The sequence below is a fragment of the Aristolochia californica genome, unplaced genomic scaffold (assembly GCF_029961685.1).
Source record: "Aristolochia californica isolate CCGP_79_NKW_82.1479 unplaced genomic scaffold, dmAriCali1.0.hap1 SCAF_5, whole genome shotgun sequence".
NCBI lineage: Eukaryota > Viridiplantae > Streptophyta > Magnoliopsida > Piperales > Aristolochiaceae > Aristolochia > Aristolochia californica.
In genome coordinates, this window is record NW_027182214.1 from 29452456 (window position 1) to 29467988 (window position 15533).

Below are 15533 nucleotides of genomic sequence, written 5' to 3' on the forward strand. Positions count from 1 at the left end.
ATCGTTCACTACATCTGAGGCCCAACTTTGGCACAACCGACTTGGTCATCCATCTACCCCTTCACTTCGTTCTTTGGTTCCATCTTTAAAAGGACTTTCTAATATCAGTTGTGAGGTTTGTCAATTAAGTAAACATGTCAGGAGTACATATTCTTCTCGTCTTACAACTACAAGTATTGCTCCGTTTGAGCTAATACATTTTGATGTATGGGGCCCTTTATGTGTCTCAAATATTTCCCAAGTTAAATATTTTGTTATTTTTGTTGATGATTTTACTCGAGTGACTTGGTTATTTCTATTTAAAGAGCATTCCGAAATTCTTCCATTGTTTAAAAATTTTCATGCTATGGTCTTGACACAATTTGGGAAGAAAATTCAAACCCTTAGATCTGATAATGCTAAGGAATACATGTCTCATGACTTCAAATCATTTCGTGAGAGTAAAGGGCTTATTCATCAAACATCATGTGCCTATACTCCTCAACAAAAAGGTGTTTCTGAAAGGAAGAATCGTCATCTTCTTGAAGTTGCTCGGGGCCTCCTCTACTCCATGAAGGTACCCTATTTCTATTGGCCTCATGCTATACTTACAACATGTTTTCTCATTAATAGGTTACCTTCATCAGTCCTTCATCATAAAACTCCTTACTCTATGTTATTTAATGGTGAAGATCCTTTTTCTCTTCCTTTGAAAGTGTTTGGATGTACGTGTTTTTTTCATGTTACATCTCCACATAAAAATAAACTTGATCCTCGGTCTATGAAGTGCATTTTTTTTGGGATACTCTCGCACCTAGAAAGGTTATGTCTGCTATAATCCTACGCTTCGGAGGATGTTTATCTCTAGGGATGTGACTTTCTTTGAGGACACTCCCTTCTACTTCTCTCATGTTGCTCCTCCAGGATGGAATTGTCCTTCTACTACTCCTTGTCAACTTGTGCCATTCAATCTTGAAGTGGATCCATCCCCTGATGCACCGGCCGTACCTTCACCTGTGGAGTTGTCAGATACACCTGAGGTAAGTCCTTCTCCTCCTATGTATGGGCCTGAATTTGATACTCGACCAATTGTTTTAAGAAAAAAACATCGCTCTTACTACTTCGCATCCTATCTCTAATTTTATGTCTCACCATCACTTGTCTTCCAAGTGTTTTCAGTTTCTTATGTCCCTTTCTTCTACTTCCATTCCACAGTCATATCAGGAGGCCCTGAGAAATCCAGGATGGAAGGCGGCTATGGATGAAGAAATGCATGCCTTATATGAAAACAAAACCTGGTACTTAACATCACTTCAGAAAGGTAAAAGACTGGTTGGTTGTCGATGGGTTTTTTTGGTGAAACATAATCCGGATGGATCGGTTGCTCGTCTTAAAACTTGACTGGTTGCTAAGGGCTATACATAGTGCTATGGGATAGAGTATGAGGAGACCTTCTCTCCTATTGCAAAATTAAATTCGGTACGCATCATCTTATCTATTGCTGCTAACTACTCATGGCCCGTCTATCAGTTGGATGTTAAAAATACTTTTTTAAATGGTGATATCAGTGAGAAAATTTATATGGTTCAACCACCTAGTTATGTGGTTGAGGGGGAGTTAGTATGCCGGTTAAAAAGGTCTTTATATGGGTTTAAGCAGTCCCCTCGGGCTTGGTTTGATAAATTTAGTCAAACACTCCCACGGTTTTGTTTTCATCGGTGCTCAGTTGATCATTCTGTATATTATAAAGATACGGTCAAAGGGAAAATATTATTGACCGTATACGTGGATATATTATCTTAACCGGTGATGATGCTTTGAGCATACAAGAGGTGAAACAGATGATATGTCAGGAATTCAAGACTAAAGACCTTGGCACGCTTAAATTTTTTTTGGGTATAGAAGTTCTTCAATCCAAACATGGGATAATATTATCTCAAAGGAAATATGTCTTGAATCTCCTTGAAGAAATAGGAATGAAGGGTTGTAGACCAGTTGACACACCTATGGATACAAATGTAAATTATGTGCCACAAATGAAGAAGATATTGATATTGGCAAATATCAAAGACTCGTGGGAAAACTGATTTATCTCACGGTAACTAGGCCAGACATATCATATGTTGTAAGTGTGGTGAGTCAATTCATGCACAAACCACAAATTACCCACTGGCAGGCTTTAGAGAGAATATTACGTTATCTAAAAGGAGCTCCAGGAAGAGGATTTCTGTATAAAAAACATGGGCACTTCAATATAGAAAGCTTCTCAGATGCAGATTGGGCTGGATCTCCTGATGATAGAAAATCTACATCAGGATATTGTACTCTAGGGGGAAACTTGGTTACATGGAAAATTAAGAAGCAAAATGGGGTTGCAAGATCTAGCGCCGAAGCAGAATACAGAGCTATGGCCCATATCATTACTAAACTTTTATGGATTAGGACCCATCTTACCGAACTGGGTTTTTATAAAAAGGGGTCCATGAATCTGCATTGTAATAATCAAGTAGTTATTCATATCACTTCAAATCCAGTTTTTCATGAAAGAACTAAACATATTGAGGTGGATTGTCATTTTATACGGGAGAAGTTTCAAGCAGGAATAATCTCTCTCAAACATGTGTCATCTCAAGAGCAAGTAGATGATATTCTCACTAAACCCGTTACATCTAAAATCCTATCGTTTATATGTGGCAAGCTGGGTATTTATGATGTCTTTTCTCCTCCAGCTTGAGGGGGAGTGTTGGAAGATGGGCTCAAGCCCACGAGCTCAAGACAAGAAGCCCACACATCAAAGAAGTGGCATATGTGTAAAATATGGTACTTTCCTTAAAGATGGCATAAAAGTGTAAATATGTGTTCCTTTTATGTCTTTTGTTTTATCAAGTTGTAGCCCTAAGGGTATTGTAAAACTATAAATAAAGGCATTGGCTAAGAGGTAGGGCATTGAAGCACTCTCCTCTCTTTTCACAAATTCGTCCAGCCCTCATTTTTCTTTTTGACGCAACCCTCTTCTCCCTTAATCCAAACCCTCTTCTTCCAGGTTCTTCTTCTTCTCCTCTCCTTCTCTCTTCTTCTTCTTCTTCTTTCTTGTTGATCTAAAGTTCCTTTCATCAGATCCTAAATTCTACACATGATAAATCATTTTACAATCATCTATGATCGTTAAGTCAGCTTTTCGTAAATGGGCAAAATAATGGCTTGGTTGACTCGGGTAAATATCCCACCACTTGTCACTTGAGAATTTAATGTTATTCTCTTTAAAAGGTTTGGATACATAGGTCATTTTCATCTTTAACATGTTTCAAGCATGCATATCAATTTTATAAAACATGTGTAGAAAAATCTCTTTCTTATAAAATTCCATGCTATTAGGGTTGAACTAGAGGAATTTCCCAAACTTGGATACCAAAACTTTTGTGTTCATTTGGGGTGTGTGAATAAATTTTATTTACTTACATTTTTTATTGCTTTAAATTCTTTCAATACATAAACTCTAAAATTTTCATTTTGTTTTGATCTATTTTTGCCTTCTATCTCATATTTTTTTTTACGAGATGATGGGAAAGTGAAAACACAAGTTTTGATTTAAGAAAAAATTAAATATCTAAAAAGGAAATGCACAATACACAAATTTAGAGAGAGATAACTCCAAAAAGTTTCTGTAATTTTTAGGGATTGTATACTCTTTTTAGTTTTTTTTTTATCAGGTTTTGCAGTCGTCGGGAAAAGGAGGAGGAGGGGGATTTTTAACTGATTGTTGACACCCAAACCATAATTCATTCCTTAGAAAAATATAGCCCGTTACACTTGATAAATCACTTTATAATCATCTATGTTCGTTAGGTCAGCTTTTTGAAAATGGGCAAAATAATGGCTTGTTTGACTCGGGTAAATATCCCACCGCACGTTCTCTTCAGAATTTATTTTTATTCTCTTTAAAAGGTTTGGATCCATTGGTAATTTGCATCTTTAACATGTTTCAAGCATGCATATCCATTTCTTAAAACATGTGAATAAAAATCACTTACTTTTTAACATTCCAAGCAATTATGGTTGAAGCATGCATATCCATTTCTTAAAACATGTGAATAAAAATCACTTACTTTTTAACATTCCAAGCAATTATGGTTGAACTAATGGAATTTCCCAAATTTTAATAACAAAACTTTGTGTTCATTTATGGTGTGTGAATAAATTTTCTTTACTTACATATGTTATTGCTTTAAATTCTTTCCTTACATAAACTCTAAAATTTTCATATTGTTGTGATCTCTTTGCCTTTTATCTCTTCTTTTGTTTACGAGATGAAGGAGAAGTGAAAACTCAAGTTTTAATTTAAGAAAAAAGTATACATCTAAAATGGAAATGCACAAAGCACAAATGTAGAGAGAGATAATTCCTAAAAGTTTCTATAATTTTTAGGGATTGTAAACTCATTTTAGTTTTTATATATCATGTTTTACATTCATCAGGTAAAGGGGAGGAGGGGGATTTTTAACTGAGTGTTGACTCCCAATCCATAAGTCATACCCTAAAAAAATATAGCATGTTATGTATGATAGATCACTTTACAATCATCTATGATCGTTAGGTCAGCTTTTGTAAAAGCACAAAATAATGGCTTGTTTCACTCGAGTAAATATCCCACCGCACATTCACTTGAGAATTTATTGTTATTCTCTTTAAAAGGTTTGGATCCATAGGTCATTTGCATCTTTAACTTATTTCAAGCATGCATATTCATTTTTTAAAACATGTGTAGAAAAAAACACCTTCTTATAAAATTCCAAGCAATTAGGTTTGAACTAGTGGAATTTCCCTAACTTGCATAACAAAACTTTAGTGTTCATTTGTGGTGTGTGAAAATTTTCTTTACTTAGATTTGTTATTGCTTTAAATTATTTCCATACATAAAATCTAAAATTTTCATTTTGTTGTGATCTATATTTTCCTTTTATCTCTTTTTTTGTTTACGAGATGAAGGGAAAGTGAAAACTCAAGTTTTGATTTAAGAAAAAAGTATACATCTAAAATGGAAATACACAATGCACAAATGTAGATATAGATAATTCCAAAAATTGTCTATAATTTTTAAGGATTGTAAACTCTTTTTAGTTTTTATATATAAAGTTTTGCAATCATCGGGAAAAGGGGGAGGCGGGGGATTTTTAACTGAGTGTTGACTCCCAATCCATAAGTCATATCTTACAAAAATACAGCCAGTTACACATAATAAATCACTTTACAATCATCTATGATCGTTAGGTCAGCTTATTTTAAAAGGGCAAAATAAAGGCATGTTTGACTCGGGTAAATATCCCACCGCACGTTCGCTTGAGAATTTAATGTTATTCTCTTTAAAAGGTTTGGATCCATAGGTCATTTGCATCTTTAACATGTTTCAATCATGCATATCCATACTTTAAACCATGTGTAGAAAAATCTCTTTCTTATTAAATTCCAAGCTATTAAGGTTAAACTAGTGGAATATCCCAAACTTGGATAACAAAACTTTTGTGTTCGTTTCTGGTGGGTTAATAAATTTTCTTTACTTAAATTTGTTATTGCTTTAAATTCTTTCCATACATAAACTCTAAAATTTTGATTTTGTCGTAAAAACGTTTTACCTTTTATCTCTTTTTTTGTTTACGAGAGGATGGAAAAGTGATAACTCAAGTTTTGTTTTAAGAAAAAAGTATACATCTAAAATGGAAATGCATAATGCACAAGTGTGGAGAGAGAAAATTCCAGAAAGTATCTATAATTTTTTGGGATTGTAAACTCATTTTAGTTTTTATATATAAAGTTTTGCAATCGTCGGGAAAAGGGGGAGGTGGGGGATTTTTAACTGAGTGTTGACTCCCAATCGATAAGTCATATCTTACAAAAATACAGCCAGTTACACATAATAAATCACTTTACAATCATCTATGATCGCTAGGTGTTCTTTTTGTAAATGGGCAAAACAATGGCTTGTTTTACTCGGGTAAATATCCCACCGCACGTTCACTTGAGAATTTAATGTTATTCTCTTTTTATGGTATGGATTCATAGATCATTTGCATCTTTAACATGTTTCATACATGCATATCCCTTTTTTGAAACATATGTAGAAAAATATCTTTCTTATAAAATTCCAAGCTAAAAGGATTGAAGTAGTGGAATTTCCCAAACTTGGATTAACTTTTGTGTTCATTTGTGGTGTGTGAATAAATTTTCTTTACTTATATATGTTATTGCTTTAAATTATTTCCATACATAAGCTGTAAAATTTTTATTTTGTTGTGACATATTTTTGCCTTTTATCTCTTTTTTTGTTTATGAGATGAAGAGAGAGTGAAACCTCAAGTTTTGATTTAACAAAAAAGTATACATCTAAAATTTAAATGCACAATGCACAATGCACAAATGTAGAGAGATATAATTCCAAAAAGTGTCTATAATTTTTAGGGATTGTAAACTCTTTTTAGTTTTTATATATCTGGTTTACCAATTGTCGAAAAAAGGGGGACACGAAGGATTTTTAACTGAGTGTTGACTCCTATTCCATAAGTCATTCCTTACAAAAATATAGCCCGTTACGCATGAAAAATCACTTTACAACAACCTATGATAGTTAGGTCAGCTTTTTTTAAATGGCAAAATAATGGGTTGTTTGACTCGGGTAAATATCGACCCCACGTTCACTCGAGAATTTAATTTTGTTCTCTTTTGACGGTTTGGATCCATAGGTCATTTGCATCTTTAAAATGTTTCAAGCATGCATATTCATTTTTTTAAAAATGTGTAGAAAAATCTCTTTCTAATAAAATTCCAAACTATTGGGGTTGAACTAGTGGAATTTCCCAAACTTGGATAACAATACTTTTGTGTTAATTTGAAGTGTGTGAATAAATTTTCTTTACTTAGATTTTTTATTGCTTTAAATTCTTTCCATATATAAACTCTAAAATTTTCATTTTGTTGTGATCTATTTTTTCCTTTTATCACTTCTTTTGTTTACGAGATGAAGGGAAAGTGAAAACTCAAGTTTTGTTTTAAGAAAAATGTATACATCTAAAATGGAAATGCACAGTGCACAAATGTTAAGAGAGATAATTCTAAAAAGTTTCATTAATTTTTAGGGATTATAACTCTTTTTACTTTTTATATATCAGGTTTTGCAATCGTCGGGAAAAGGGGGAGATGGGGGATTTGTAACTGAGTGTTGACATCCAATCGATAAGTCATCCCATAAAAAATATAGCCCATTACGCATGATAAATCACTTTACAATCATGTATGATCTTTAGGTCAGCTTTTTTTAAATGGGCAAAATAATTGCTTGTTTTACACAAGCAAATATCCTACCGTACGTTCACTTGAGAATTTAATATTATTCTGTTTAGAAGGTTTGGATCCATAGGTCATTTGCATCTTTAACATGTTGCAAGCATGCATATCCATTTTTTAAAACATGTGTAGAAAAATCTTTTTCTTGTAAAATTCCAAGCTATTAGGGTTGAACAAGTGGAATATCCCAAACTTGGATAACAAAACTTTTGTCTTCATATGTGGTGTGTGAATAAATTTTCTTTACGTACATTTGTTATTGCTTTAAATTCTTTCCATCCATAAACTCTAAAATTTTAACTTTGTTGTGATCTTTTTTTTCCTTTTATCACTTTTTTTGTTTACGAGGCGAAGGAAAAGTAAAAACTCAAGTTTTTATTTAAGAAAAAATTATACATCTAAAATGGAAATGCACAATGCACAAATGTAGAGAGAGATAATTCCAAAAAGTGTAAATAATTTTTAGGGATTGTAAAATCTTTTTAGTTTTTATATATCAGGTTCTGCAGTAGTCAAGAAAAGGGGGAGCCATGGAATTTTCAATTGAGTTTTGACTCCCAATCCAAAAGTCATTCCTTACAAAAATATAGCCCGTTACGCATGATTAATCATAGTACAATCATCTATGATTGTTAGGTCAGCTTTTTGTAAATGGGAAAAATAATTGCTTGTTTGACTCGGGTAAATATGCCACCGCACATTCACTTGAGAATTTAATGTTATTATCTTTAAAAGGTTTGGATCCATAGGTAATTTGCATCTTTAACATGTTTCAAGCATGCATACCCATTTTTTAAAACATGTGTTGAAAAATCTCTCTCTTATACAATTCCAAGCTATTAGGGTTGAACTAGTGGAATTTCCCAAACTTGGATAACAAAACTTTTGTTTTCCTTTGTGATGTGTGAATAAATTTTATTTACTTGCTTGTTTTATTGCTTTAAATTCTTTCCATAATTAAATCTAAAAATTTCATTTTGTTGTGATCTATATTTTCTTTTTATCTATTCTTTTGTTTACGAGATGAAGGGAAAGTGAAAACTCAAGTTTTGATTTCAGGAAAAAGTATACATATAAAATGGAAATGCACAATGCACAAATGTAGAGAGAGATAATTCCAAAAAGTGTTTGTAACTTTTAGGGATGGTGAACTCTTTTTAGTTTTTATATATAACGTGTCGCCATAGTCGGGAAAAGGGGGAGGTGGTGGATTTTTAACTGAGTGTTGTCTCCCAATCCATAAGTCATTCCTTACAAAAATATAGCCTATTACACATGATAAATCTTGTTACAATCATCTATGATTGTTCGGTCAGCTTTTTGTTAATGGGAAAAACACTGGCTTGCTTGACTCTTGTAAATTTTCCACTGCATGTTCACTTGAGAATTTATCGTCGTTCTCTTTAAAAGGTTTGGATCCAAAGGTATTTTGCATCTTTAACATGTTTCAAGCATGCATATCCATTTTTTAAAACATGTGAAGAAAAATCTCTTTGATATAAAATTCCACGATATTAGGGTTGAACTAGTGGAATTTCCCAAACTCTGGTAATAAAAATTTTGTGTTCATTTTTGGTGAGTGAATAAATTTTATTTACTTGCATTTGTTATTGCTTCAAAATTCTTTCCACACATAACCTCTAAAATTTTCATTTTGTTGTGAACTATTTGCCTTTCATCTCTATTTTTGTTTACGAGATGAAGGGAAAGTGAAAACTCAAGTTTTGATTTAAGAAAGAGTATACATCTAAAATGGAAATGCACAATGTAAAAATTTTGATAGAAATAATTCCAAAAAGTGTTTGTAATTTTTAGGGATTGTCAACTCTTTTTACTTTTTGTATATAACAGTTTGCAATCGTCGGGAAAAGGGGGAGGCAGGGGATTTTTAACTGAGTATTGACTCCCAATCCATAAGTTTCAATTATGCATATCCATTTTTTAAAACATGTGTAGAAAAATCTCTTTCTTATAAAATTCCAAGCTATTAGGGTTGAACTAGTGGAATATCCGAAACTAGGATGACAAAACTTTTGTGTTCATTTGTGGTGTGTGAATATATTTTTTTTTCTTACATTTTTTATTGCTTTAAATTCTTTCAATACATAAACTCTAAAATTTTCATTTTGTTTTGATCTATTTTTGCCTTTTATCTCTATTTTTGTTTACGAGATGAAGGAAAAGTGAAAACTCAAGTTTTGATTTAAGATAAAAGTATACATCTAAAATCGAAATGCACAATGAACAAATGTAGAGAGAGATAATTCCAAAAAGTGTCTATAATTTTTGGGGATTGTAAAGTCATTTGTGTTTTTATATATCAGGTTTTGCAATCGTCGAAAAAAGGGGGAGGTGGGAAATTTTTAACTAAGTGTTGACTTCCAATCCTTAGGTCATTCTTTAAAAAAATACAGGCCGTTACACATAATAAATCACTTTACAATTATCTATGATCGTTAGGTCTGCTTTTTTATAAATGGGCAAAATAATGGCTTGTTTGACTCAGGTAAATATCCCACGGCACGTTCACTTGAGAATTTAATGTTATTCACTTTTTATGGTATGGATCCAAAGGTCATTTGCATCTTTAACATGTTTCAAACATGCATATCCATTTTTTAAAACATGTGTAGAAAAATCTCTTTTTGATAAAATTTCAAGTTCTTAGGGTTGAACTGATGGAATTTCCCAAACTTGGATTCACTTTTGTGTTCATTTGTGGTGTGTGAATAAATTTTCTTTACTTACATATGTTATTGCTTTAAATTCTTTCCATACATAAACTCTAAAAATTTCATATTGTTGTGATCTATTTTTGTCTTGTATATCTTTTTTGGTTTACGAGAAGAAGGGAAAGTGAAAACTCAAGTTTTGATTTAAGAAAAAAGTACACATCTAAAATGGAAATGCACAATGCACAATGCGCAAATGTAGAGAGAGATAATCCCAAAAAGTGTCTTTAATTTTTAGGGATTGTAAACTCTTTTTAGTTTTTATATATCAAAATTTTCAATTGTCTAGAAAAGGGGGAGGCGGGGCATTTTTAACTGAGTGTTGACTCCCAATCCATAAGTAATTACTTTAAAAAATATAGCCCATTACACATGAGAAATCACTTTACAATCATTCAGTTCGTTAGGTCAACTTTTTTTAAATGGCAAAATAATGGTTTGTTTAACTGGGGTAAATATCCACCCCACGTTCACTTGATAATTTAATGTTGTTGTCTTTAATAGGTTTGGATCCATAGGTCATTTGCATCTTTAATATGTTTCAAGCATTCATATCCATTTTTTAAAACATGTGTAGAAAAATCTCTTTCTTTTAAAATTCCAAGCTATTAGGGTTGAACTAGTGGAATTTCCCAAACTTGGATAACAAAACTTTTTTATTATTTTGAAGTGTGTGAATAAATTTTATTTAGTTACATTTGTTATTGCTTTAAATTCTTTCCATACATAAACTCTAAAATTTTCATTTTGTTGGGAAGTATTTTTGCCTTCTATCACTTTTTTTGTTTACAAGATGAAGGGAAATCTAAAATGGAAATCCACAATGCAAAAATGTAGAGAGATTTAATTCAAAAAGTGTCGGTAATTTTAGGGATTGTAAACTCTTTTTTGTTTTTATATAACAGGTTTTGCAATCGTCGATAAAAGGGGAGGCAGGGGATTTTTAACTGAGTATTGACTGCCAATCCATTAGTCATTCCTTACACAAATATAGCCCGTTACGCATGACAAATAACTTTACGATCATTAGGTCAGCTTTTATTATATGGTAAAATAATGGCTTGTTTGACTCGGGTGAATTTGTTTCACTTGAGAATTTGATGTTGTTCTCTTTAAAAGGTTTGGATCCATAGGTCATTTGCATCTTTAACATGTATCAAGCATGCATATCCATTTTATAAAACATGTGTAGAAAAATCTCTTTCTTATAAAATTTCAAGCTATTAGGGTTGAACTACTGGAATTTCCCAAAGTTGGATATCAAAACTTTTGTGTTCATTTGTAGTGTGTGAATAAATTTTCTTTACTTGCATTCATTATTGATTTAAATTCTTTCCATACATAATCTCCAAAATTTTCATTTTGTTGTGATCTATATTTTCCTTTTATCTCTTTTTTTTAACGACATGAAGGGAAAGTGAAAACTCAAGTATTGATTTAAAAAAAAGTATTCAACAAAAATGGAAATGCACAATGCACAAATGTAGAGAGAGTTAATTCCAAAAAGTGTCTATAATTTTTAGGGATTGTAAACACTTTCAGTTTTTATACATCAGGTTTTGCAATCGTCAGGAAAAAGGGAAGGCGGGGGATTTTTAACTGAGTGTTGACTCCCAATCCTTAAGTCATTCCTTAAAAAAATATAGCCTGTAATACATAATAAATCATGCAACAATCATCTATGATCGTTAGGTCAGCTTTTTGTAAATGGGAAAAATAATGGCTTGTTTGACTCGGGTAAATATCCCACTGCACGTTCACTTGAGAATTTAATGTCATTCTCTTTAACAGGTTTGGATCCATAGGTCATTTCCATCTTTAAAATGTTTCAAGCATGCTTATCCATTATTTAAAACATGTGCAAAAAAATATTTTTCTTATAAAATTCCTTGATATTAGGGTTGAACTAGTCGAATTTCCCAAACTCTAATAACTAATTTTTTTTTTCATTTGTGGTGTGTGAATAAATTTTCGTTACTTGCAATTGTTATTGCTTCAAAATTCTTTCCATACATAAACTCTAAAATTTTCATTTTGTTGTGATCTATTTGTCTTTTATCTCTATTTTTGTTTACGAGATGAAGGGAAAGTGAAAACTCAAGTTTTGATTTAAGAAAAAAGTATACATATAAAATGGAAATGCACAATGCAAAAAATGTATAGAGAGATAATTCCAAAAAGTGACTGTAATTTTTTGGGATTGTCAACTCTTTTAGTTTTTATATATAACATTTTGCAATTGTCGGGAAAAGGGGGAGGAGGGGGATTTTTAACTGAGTGTTGACTCCCAATCCATTAGTCATTCCTTAAAAAAATATAGCCCATTACGTGTGATAAATCACTTTACAATCATCTATGATCGTTAGGTTAACTTTTTTTAAATGGGCAAAATAATGGCTCGTTCGACTCAGGTAAATATCCCACCGGATGTTCACTTGAAAATTTATTGTTATTCTTTTTAAAATATTTTGACCCATAGGTCATTTGCATCTTTAAAAATTTTCAAACATGCATATCCATTTTTTAAAACTTGTGCAGAAAAATCTCTTTCTTATAAAATTTCGATTTGGGTTGAACTAGTGGAATTTCCCAAACTTGGATAACAAAAATTTTTTGTTCATTTTTTGTGTGTGGATAAATTTTCTTTACTTATATTTCTTATTGCTTTTAATTCATTCCATACATAAACTCTAAATTTTTTATTTTTTTGTTATACATTTTTGCCTTTTATCACTTTTTTTGTTTACGAGATGAAGCGAAAGTGAAAACTCAAGTTTTGATTTAAGAAAAAAGTATCAGTCTAAAATGGAAATGCATAATGGAAAAATATAGCGAGAGATAATTCCAAAAAGTGTCGGTAATTTTTAGGGATAGTAAACTCTTTTTAGTTTTTATATATCAGGTTTTGCGATCATCGGGAAAAGGGGGAGGCATGGGATTTTTAACTCAGTGTTGACTCCCAATCCACAAGTCATTCCTTAAAAAAATATGGCCCATTACTCTTGATAAATCACTATACCATCATGTATGATCGTTAGGTCAACTTTTTGTAAATGGACAAAATAATTGCTTGTTTGACTCTATCCCACCATGCGTTCATTTGAGAATTTAATGTTATTCTCTTTAAAAGGTTTGGATCCATAGGTCATTTGCATCTTTAACATGTTTCAAGCATGCATATCTATTTTTTAAAACATGTGTTGAAAAATCTCTTTCTTATAAAATTCCCAGCTATTAGGGTTGAACTAGTGGAATATCCCAAACTTGGATAACAAAAATTTTGTGTTCATTTGTGGCGTGTGAATAAATTTTATTTACATACATTTTTATTGCTTAAAATTCTTTCCATACATAAACTCTAAAATTTTTATTTTTTTGTGATCTATTTTTGCCTTTTATCTCTTTTTTTTTTACGAAATGAAGGAAAAGTGAAAACACAAGTTTTGATTTAAGAAAAGAGAATACATCTAAAATGGAAATGCACAATGCACAAATGTAGAGAGAGATAATTCCAGAAAGTGTCTATAATTTTTGGTGATTGTAAACTCATTTTATTTTTTATATTTTTGGTTTTGCAATCGTCGGGAAAAGGGGGAAGTGGGGGATTTTTAACAGACTGTTTCCTTCCAATCCATAATTCATTCCTTACAAAAATATACCCCGTTACCCATAATAAATCACCTTACAATTATCTAAGATCGTCAGGTCTGCTTTTTGTAAATGGGCCAAATAATGGCGTGTTTGACTCGGGTAAATAACCCACCGCACGTTCACTTGAGAATTTAATGTTATTCTCTTTAAAAGGTTTGGATCCATAGGTCATTTTCATTTTTAACATGTTTCAAACTTGCATATCCATTTTTTAAAACATGTGTAGAAAAATCTCTTTCTTATAAAATTCCAAGCTATTAGGGTTGAACTAGTGGAATTTCCCAAACTTGGGTAACAAAACTTTTGTGTTGCTTTGTTGCGTGTGAATAAATTTTCTTTACTTACATTTTTTATTCCTTTAAATTCTTTCCATTTATAAATTCAAATTTTTTTATTTTATTGTGATCTATTTTTTCCTTTTCTATCTTTTTTTTGTTTGAGAGATGAAGGAAAAGTGAAAACTCAAGTTTGGATTTAAGAAAAAAGTATACATCTAAAATGGAAATGCACAATGCACAAATGTAGAGAGAGATAATTCCAAAAAGTGTCTGTAGTTTTTTGGGATTGTGAACTCTTTTTAGTTTTTATATATCAGGTTTTGCAATCGTCTGAAAAGGGGCAGAGGGGGATTTTTAACTGAGTGTTGACTCCCAATCCATAAGTCATTCCTTACAAAAATATAGCCCGTTACGAAAGATAAATCTCTTTACAATCATCTATGATCGTTAGGTCAGCTTTTTGTAAATGGGCAAAATAATGACTTGTTTGACTTGGTTAAATATCCCACCCCACTTTCACTTGAGAATTTATTGTTGTTCTCTTTTAATGGTTTGGATCCATATGTCATTTGAGAATTTAATGTTATTCTCTTTAAAATGTTTGGATCCATATGTCATTTGCATCTTTAACATGTTTCAAGCATGCACATCCATTTTTTAAAAGATGTGTAGAAAAATCTTTTTATTATAAAATTCCAAGCTGTTAGGGTTGAACTAGTGGAATTTCCCTAACTTGGATAACAAAACTTTTGTGTTTATTTGTAGTGTGTGAATAAATTTTATTTTCATACATTTGTTATAGCTTTAAATTCTTTCCAAACTTAAACTCTAAAATTTTCATCTTGTTGTCATCTATTTTTTCCCTTTATCTCTTTTTTTGTTTACGAGATGAAGGGAAAGTGAAAATTCAAGTTTTGATTTAAGAAAAAATTATATATCTAAACTGGAAATCCACAATGCACAAATGTAGAGAGAGTTAATTCCAAAAAGTGTCTGTAATTTTTAGGGATTGAAAACTCTTTTTAGTTTTTATATATCAGGTTTTGTAATCTTCAGGAAAAGGGGGAGGTGGGGGATTTTTAATTGAGTGTTGACTCCCAATCCATAAGTAATTCCTTACAAAAATATAGCCTGTTATCTATGATCGTTAAGTCCATTTTTTGTAAATGGGCAAAATAATGGCTTGTTTGACTCGGGTAAATATCTCACCGCACCTTCACTTGAGAATTTAATGTTATTATCTTTAAAAGGTTTTGATCCATAGGTAATTTCCATTTTTAACATGTTTCAAGCATGCATATCCCTTTTTTAAAACATGTGTAGAAAAATCTCTTTCTTATAAAATTCCAAGTTGTTAGGGTTGAACTAGTCAAATTTCCCAAACTTGGATAACAAAAATTTTGTGTTCATTTGTGGTGTGTGAATAAATTTTCTTTACTTGCATTTGTTATTGCTTCAAAATTCTTTCCATAGATAAACTCTAAAATTTTCATTTTGTTGTGATCTATTTGCCTTTTATTTTATTTTTTGTTTATGAGATAAAGGGAAAGTGAAAACT